The 9,078-nt window shown below is 36.6% G+C and overlaps 1 protein-coding gene across 1 annotated transcript in view; it reads right to left on the reverse strand.

The window, feature by feature from the left end:
* Positions 1 to 6,219, reverse strand: part of TEC (tec protein tyrosine kinase) — a 149,427-nt gene extending 143,208 nt beyond the window's left edge. The window contains exon 1 of the mRNA XM_089911891.1: positions 6,046 to 6,219. The gene's annotated coding sequence lies outside the window, so the exon portion shown is untranslated. The remainder of the gene's footprint in view (positions 1 to 6,045) is intronic.
* Between the last annotated feature and the right edge of the window lie 2,859 nt (positions 6,220 to 9,078).

Here is a 9,078-nt window from a genome sequence, read left to right on the forward strand (position 1 = left end):
ACTGTTTTCTGAAGAAAGCATTCTTTATATTAACAATCAAACAGTGTAAGTAGGTGGTTAACGCCTGTATATCATCCCCAGAGCATGTAGTAAAGAGTACTTGTATTGGTTTTCAGCAGAGTGTTGTTAGAGACAGTGTCAGAGAGAGAGACTGTAAGAGAGCTTCAGCTACATGGATGAAAAGGTGTAAAACTGAACTTAGGATGTGGTAGGCTAAAAAAAAATTTAATATGTACTGTTTCTTATGTGAAACGGACAATAGCTTTACTAGAAAACAGAATACAAAGCTAGGCTTATGTAACTCGAACTTTTAGGTTGAGCCTCTTCAAAAGAAGGAATGTGATGGTGGACCTAAAAAGATTTCTCCCTCTTCCTCCAAGAAGACGATTCAAACAATACTATTACTGCCTTCTTTATTTTAATAAAATTGAGATACAGAAGAAAGGCACTTGTGACTTCTTAAAGACAGGGATTCCCTTCTTACCGAATATCTACACGGTTTCTATAAAATTTGTATGTTTAGGTGAGCAATGTCAGGTTGACATAATTTTAGTTCCTTGAGAAAAGAAAATGCCCTTTTTTTTTAACTTGGAAATAGATTCCACGTTGTGCCTAAGAAGACATACAGCATCAACATGGAAAGTTTGTAAATAATGTGGTGTTTTGTATTTGGAGCTTCTCCCACTCTTTTTTGTACACCTCTGGCTCCCTTTTGTAACTTTCTTCCTACCTATAGACAGGCACATCCTAGGTGAATAGTAATTGTCTGTTGAATGAATGAGTGATGACAACAGTGATGTTAATAATGCAGACCTTATCTGTCCTGTATAGAGAGTCTATTGCCACATGAAGATTACTTCATTGTGGTGGTATGATATGTCTGCCTCTCCTTCCATGATGTACTGAGAGTACTAAATAGAGGAAGGAAAGAGTTTTAAATGTGGGACACAAAATCAAAAATTATACTCCTGGGAATTGTTGCTAGGTAAATCATTCAAAAGAAAGAACTAGCATCATATACAAAGTATGTGTATAAGATCATGACTCATAATAATAAAATAATTAAATGTCCAATGCTAGAGAAATGTTTAAGCAAAATATATCAATGGTATGAAATGTCAGGCTGTCATTAAAAATAGTATCTATGTTAATAAATAGAAATGTGGAGGAAAACTTATGAACATTAAATGAAAACAAATAGAACACAGTGCTTTACATATCCTATGATTGCAACTAAATACAAATTATGTGGGAAGAAAATTGCTGGGTTGAAAATAAGAATTATGGACAGTTATTCAGGGGGTTCCTATGTGCCAGACTGTTTTAAGTGCGTTGGATTAATTCACCTAATTCTCACAACAACTGCATGAGGTACAATAGCTTTAATAGAAAACTGCGTGCAGTTCTTCTCATTTTACAGATGAGAGAACTGAGGCAGAGGTCTAAGTAATTTACCCAAAGTCACACGACCAGGATGTGAATATAAAGTAGTATGGCTCTAGAGTTTGCAGCCCTAGCCATGCAAAGCTGCCAGGGAAAATAACATTTGAATCGCGGATCATTTTTTTTTTAACTTCCTTGTATAATGTTTTAATGTTAATTTAACAGTGAGTAAAAACATATTAAATTACAGAGTCAGAAAAAAAGGCACAGAAGTAAAACCAGATTATACTTAGAAGAGACAGATAAAAAGGTAAGATGAAGAAAATACTGAGTGAAACCATCTGGGTTTGGCCAGTTTATGTTTTGGATTAGAATCCAAATAGTGTTTCAAATGGGTCCAACATATCAACAAATTTATAGTTTATAAGGATTGAGATAAAATGAGCTATGTCACATAGAATGTTGTATTCAGTATTATTAGTATGACTGAAAGTATATTCTGGCCTGATGCCTTTTACTTACTGTTTCTTCTACCTAGAATGATCTATCCCTAGAACTTTTTGAAGCTGCCTTCTTCTCAATGGTGGCAGTTATGCAAATGTGACCTGCAAATTAGCAGGAAGCTGAGAAAACATTGGTGAACAATCCCAACAAAACTCCCTGTTATGGTGGAACTTACATTCTGGTGGAAAAGTCAGTCATTTAAAAATGGATTGAGTAATGTATAAAAACATTTTAAACAAGAGATTTTCATCCTAAGTCACTATTTAGGACAATTATAAATGGGGGAGAGTAAGATATGGAAAGGGAGCTAAATTTTCTATGCTTCCCTCAAACTGGTAAAATGATGACATCAGTAGAAATTATGTAGATGTAATGTAAAACCTAGAGCAACCACTTAAAAAAGCTATAAAAAAAAGATACACACAAAAACACCCTATATAAACTGAAATAGAATTCTAAGAAATATCCCTCAACTGTTCATGGAGCATGTACCGAGATAATCATATCCTAGGCCATAAAACAAAACAGAACAAATTTAAAATAATTGAAATCATACAGTGTTTGTTCTCAGATCACAATAAAATCAAACCAGAAATCAGTAAGAAAGATTTCCAGCAAAACTCTCAAACCCCTGGAAAATAAACAACTTACTTGTAAATAATCCATAGATCAAAGAGGAAGTCTTAAGGGAACACAAAAAATATTCTGAATGGAATAAAAACAAAAATACAACATATCAAAGTTTGTGCACACAGCCAAATAGTGTTGAGAGAAAATTTTATAGCAGTAAATGCACACATTGGAAAAGAGGAAAAGTCTCAAATCAAAAATCTAAGCTCCCACTGCCAAGAACCTAGAAAAAGAAGAGCAGCAATATAAATCCAAACAGAAGGAAGGAAATAATAAAGATAAAAGCAGAAATCAATGTAATTCAAAACAGAAAAACAAAGAAAATCAATGAAAGATCTGGTTCTTTGAAACGATCAATAAAATTGTCAAACACCTAGCAAGGCTGTCAAAGATAAAAAGAGAGAAAACCCAAGTTACCAGTAACAGGAATGAACAGGGGACTATAATTAAAGACCATTCAGACATCAAAAAGGTAATAAAGGAGTACTACAAACAACTCTGCACACAAAAATTTGACAATTCAGATGAGATAGACCAATTCCTTAAAAAGTACTGATTGGGAATTCCCTGGCAGTCCAGGGGTTAGGACTTGGTGCTTTCCCTGCTGGGGCCCAGGTTCCATTCCTGGTTGGGGAACTAAGATCCCATGAGGCAAAAAAAAAAAAAAAAAAATTAGCAAAAAGAATTTAGTAATACAAAAAAGGAATTATACACTATGATCAAGTGAAGTTTATTCCAGGAATGCAAGACTGGTTTGACATTTTAAAAAGAAAAACAAGAACTTTTGCACTGTGGAAAATATTTGGCAGTTCCTCAGAAGTTAAACATAGAATTACTACATGACCCAGCAATTCCACTTCTAGGTGTATACCCAAAAGAACTGAGAACAGGTACTAAAACAAATACTTGTCCACAAATGTTCATAGCACCATTATTTGAATAGCTATAAAGTGGAAACCACCCAAATGTCCTTTAGCTGATGAATGGATTATCAAAATGTATTATATCCATACAATGGAATACTATACTGTTAAAGGGAATGAATTACTGATACATGTTACAACATGGATGAACTTTGAAAACATTACACTAAGTGAAAGAAGCCAGACACAAAAGGCTACATGTTGTATTCATTTCATTTATATGAAATGTCCAGCATAGGAAAATCCATAGGGATAGAAAAGTAGATTACTGGTTGCCAAAGGTTGGAGATGGGGAGGAAATTTAGGACTAACTGCTAATATGTACAGGGTTTCTTTTGGAGGGGATGGAAATGTTGTGGAATTAGGTAGTAATGATGGTTACACAACATAGTGAATACAATAAAAAAAAAAACACTGAAGTATGCACTTTACAATGGAGAATTTTATGTTATATGAATATATATCTCAATTAAATAAAACTTTTTTCTTTCTGAAAGACCCTGTTAAGAGGATGAAAAGACAAGTTACAGACTGGAAATAAATACCTGCAAACTGCATATCTAACAGAGACTAGTATTTAGACTATATAAAGAGCTCTCATAACTCAACAGTAAATAAACAATGCAATTAGAAAATGGGCAAGAGACTTAAAAAGACATTTCACCAAAGAGCATATACAAATAGAAAATAAGCTCATGAAAAAATCTTCAAGATTATTAAATATTTGATAAATGCAAATTCAGATCACAATGAGATATCAGAATGACTAAAATAAAACAGCGACATCAAATGTAGGTGAGAATTTGGAGAAATTTGATCACTCTTACATTGCTGGTGGGAATGTAAAATGGTACAGCTACTCAGGAAAATGGTTGGGCACGTTCTTAAAAAAACTAAACATGTAACTATCATATGACCCAGAAATTGCACTTAGGCATTTGTGCCAGAGAAATGAAAACTTAAGTTCACACAAAAACCTGTCCCCAAAGTTTATAGTAGCTTTCTTCATAATATTCAAAATGGGGGAAGACCCATATGTCCTTCAACAGGTGAATAGTTAAACAAACTGTAGTGTAACATACTAAGGAATACTACTCAGCAACAAAAAATAAATAAAACAGTTGATTGAATGGCTGAACAAATCTCCAGCAAATTATGCTAAGTGAAAAAAAGCCAATAAAAATGGTTATGTACCATATGATTCCATTTATATAATATTCTAGAAATAAAATTATAGAAACAGAGAACAGATTAATGGTTACTGCGTGTTCATACGGGGTGGTGGCAGAACAAAGTAGGTACACCTGTAAGAGGGCAACGTGAGGGAGCCTCATGGAGATGTAGATATGTGTCTTGACCGTATCAATATCAGTATCCTAGCTGTGATACTGTACTATAATTTTGCAAGATGTTACCTTTGGGGGAAACTAGGAAATATGAGAACTCTCTGTATTTTTTTCTTCCACTTGCATTTGAATCTATAATTATCTCAAAGTTGAAAGTTTAACTAAAATTTTAATTAACAGCTGATAATGACAATAGCCCCCAATTTTTGAATACTTAATGCTAAATATGAAATCTAAGCACATGATTCTTTTAATCCTCCCAACAACCCTATGGTACAGGCACAGTCTGAGGATCAGAGAACAGATAAGTAACTTGCCTAAGGTTACGTAGTTAATTGGTAGGGCTATGATTCAAATTCAGGAGGCCTGGCTCCAGAGCCTACAATCTTAACTTCAGTGCTGATAACCAGTCTATTCCACATACTCAGGCTTCTCAGCTTTATAAATCTGTATCAATGTTCCTGCTCTGCAACAGTTGCCTGAGAATCAGTAGCTGCTGCCCCTCTAGGCAGGGCATTGTTATACATTTGTCAAAGTGTCCACTACTCTGTCTTCAGTGGAGTCTATTTTATTATTCCCAATTCACTTCATCCATTGATGTTACCCACCAGGTCCCGTAGACATTAACATTTTTAGACCCTGGCATACATTACTTTGTGTGTCAAGCTGCGCAGCATGACCAAAAAGAACAAAAAACATAAAACATTACCTTGTGCCTGCAAAATGAAAAACTCATGGAGAAAAAAATTATTAAGACTACATTGATCGGAGATTGGCTCAAGACAGCAGAGTAGAAGGACGTGCGCTCACTCCCTCTTGCAAGAGCACCGGAATCACAACTAACTGCTGAACAATCATCGACAGGAAGACACTGGAACTCACCAAAAAAGATACCCCACATCCAAAGACAAAGGAGAAGCCACAATGACATGGTAGGAGGGGAGCAATCACAATAAAAGCAAATCCCATAACTGCTGGGTGGGTGAGTCACAAACTGGAGAAGACTTATACCACAGAAGTTCACCCACTGGAGTGAAGGTTCTGAGCCACAAATCAGGCTTCCCAACCTGGGGGTCTGGCAATGGGAGGAGGAATTCCTAGAGAATCAGACTTTAAAGGCTAGCAGGATTTGATTGCAGGACTTCAGCAGGACTGGAGGAAACAGAGACTCCACTTTTGGAGGGCACACACAAAGTAGTGTGTGCATCTGGAACCAGGGGAAGGAGCAGTGACCCCATAGGATACTGAACCAGACCTACCAGCTGGTGTTGGAGGGTCTCCTGCAGAGGCGGGGGTTGGCTGTGGCTCACCATGGAGACAAGGACACTGGCAGCAGAAGCTCTAGGAAGTACTCCTTGGCGTCCACCCTCACAGAGTCCACCATTAGCCCCACCAAAGAGCTGGTAGGCTCCAGTGTTGGGTTGCCTCAGGCCAGACAACCAACAGGGAGGGAACCCAGCCCTACCCATCAGCAGACAAGCTGATTAACGTTTTACTGAGCTCTGCCCACCAGAGCAACACCCAGCTCTATCTACCACCAGTCTCTCCCATCAGGAAACTTGCACAAGCCTCTTAGATAGCCTCATCTACCAGAGAGCAGACAGCAGAAACAAGAAGAACTACAATCCTGCAGCCTGTGGAACAGAAACCACATTCGCAGAAAGATAGACAAGATGAAAAGGCAGAGGGCTATGTACCAGATGAAGGAACAAGATAAAACCCCAGAAAAACAACTAAATGAAGTGGAGATAGGCAACCTTCCAGAAAAAGAATTCAGAATAATGATAGTGAAGATGATCAAGGACCTCGGAAAAAGAATGGAGGCAAAGATCAAGAAGATGCAAGAAATGTTTAACAAAGACCTAGAAGAATTAAAGAACAAACAAACAGAGATGAACAATACAATAACTGAAATGAAAAATACACTAGAAGGAATCAATAGCAGAATAACTTAGGCAGAAGAACAGATAAGTGACCTGGAAGACACAATGGTGGAATTCACTGCCGTAGAACAGAATAAAGAAAAAAGAATGAAAAGAATGAAGACAGCCTAAGAGACCTCTGGGACTACATTAAATGCAACAACATTCACATTATAGGGGTCCCAGAAGGAGAAGACAGAGAGAAAGGACCCAAGAAAATATTTGAAGAGATTATAGTCGAAAACGCCCCTAACATGGGAAAGGAAATAGCCACCCAAGACCAGGAAGTGCAGAGAGTCCCAGGCAGGATAAACCCAAGGAGAATCACGCTGAGACATATAGTAATCAAATTGACAAAAATTAAAGACAAAAATTATTGAAAGCAACAAGGGAAAAATGACAAATAACATACAAGGGAACCCCCATAAGGTTAACAGCTGATTTCTCAGCAGAAAGTCTACAAGCTAGAAAGGAGTGGCATGATATATTTAAAGTGATGAAAGGGAAGAACCTACAACCAAGATTACTCTACACAGTAAGGATCTCATTCAGATTTGACGGAGAAATCAGAAGCTTATAGACAAGCAAAAGTTAAGAGAATTCAGCACCACCAAACCAGCTCTACAACAAATGTTAAAGGAACTTCTCTAAGTGGGAAACACAAGAGAAGAAAAGGACCTACAAAAACAAACCCATAACAGTTAAGAAAATGGTCATAGGAACATACATATCAATAATTACCTGAAACATGAATGGATTGAATGCTGCAACTAAAAGAAAGACACAGGCTCACTGAATGGATACAAAAACAAGACCCATATATATGCTGTCTACAAGAGACCCACTTCAGACCTAGGGACACATACAGACTAAAAGTGAGGGTATGGAAAAATATATTCCACGCAAATGGAAATCAAAAGAAAGCTGGAGTAGCAATCCTCATATCAGATAAAATAGACTTTAAAATAAAGAATGTTACAAGAGACAAGGAAGGACACTACATAATGATCAAGGGATCAATCCAAGAAGAAGATACAACAATTATAAATATATATGCACCCAACATAGGAGCACCTCAATACATAAGGCAACTGCTAACAGCTATAAAAGAGGAAATCAACAGTAACACAATAATATGGGGGGGGAGGGGCTTTAACACCTCACACCAATGGACAGATCAAACAAAATTAATAAGGAAACACAAGCTTTAAATGACACAATAGAACAGATAGATTTAATTGATATTTATAAGACATTCCATCCAAAAACAGCAGATTACACTTTCTTCTCAAGTGCACACAGAACATTCTCCAGGATACATCTCAGGTCACAATCAAGCCTCAGTAAACTGAAATCATATCAAGCATCTTTTCCGACCACAATGCTATGAGATTAGAAATCAACTATGGGGGAAAAAAACATAAGAAACACAAACACATGGAGGCTAAACAATACATTACTAAATAACCAAGAGATCACTGAAGAAATCAAAGAGGAAATCAAGAAATACCTAGAGACAAATGCCAACGAAAACACAACGATCCAAAACGCATGGGATGCAGCAAAAGCGGTTCTAAGAGAGAAGTTTATAGCAATACAAGCCTACCTCGAGAAACAAGAAAAATCTCAAATAATTAACCTTACACCTAAAGGAAGTAGAGAAAGAAGAACAAACAACACCCAACGTTAGTAGAAGAAAAGAAATCATAAAGATCAGAGCAGAAATAAATGAAATAGGAGCAAAGAAAACAATAGCAAAGATCAATAAAACTAAAACCTGGTTCTTTGAGAAGATAAACAAAATTGATAAACATTTAACAAGACTCATCAAGAAAAAGAGGGAGAGGACTCAAATCAATAAAATTAGAAATGAAAAAGGAGAAGTTACAATGGACAACTCAGAAATACAAAGCGTCCTAAGAGACTACTGCAAGCAACTCTATACCTATAAAGTGGACAACCTGGAAGAAATGGACAAATTCTTAGAAAGGTATAACCTTCCAAGACTGAACCAGGAAGAAATAGAAATATGAACAGACCAATCACAAGTAATGAAATTGAAACTGTGATTAAAAATCTTTCAACAAACAAAATTTCAGGACCAGATGGCTTCACAGGTAAATTCTATCAAACATTTAGAAAAGAGCTAACACCCATACTTCTCAAACTGTTCCAAAAAACTACAGGGGAAGGAACACTCCCAAACTCATTCTATAAGGCCACCATCACCCTGATACCAAAACCAGACAAAGATACTACAAAAAAAGAAAATTACAGAGCAATATCACTGATGAATATAGATGCAAAAGTCCTCAACAAGGAGCTTCCCTGGTGGCGCAGTGGTTGAGAGTCTGCCTGCTGATGCAGGGG

This window comes from Delphinapterus leucas, chromosome 5, assembly GCF_059928025.1.
Source record: "Delphinapterus leucas isolate spDelLeu-1000000601 "Yukka" chromosome 5, BTC_Dleu_Yukka2, whole genome shotgun sequence".
In the NCBI taxonomy this organism is placed as follows: domain Eukaryota; kingdom Metazoa; phylum Chordata; class Mammalia; order Artiodactyla; family Monodontidae; genus Delphinapterus; species Delphinapterus leucas.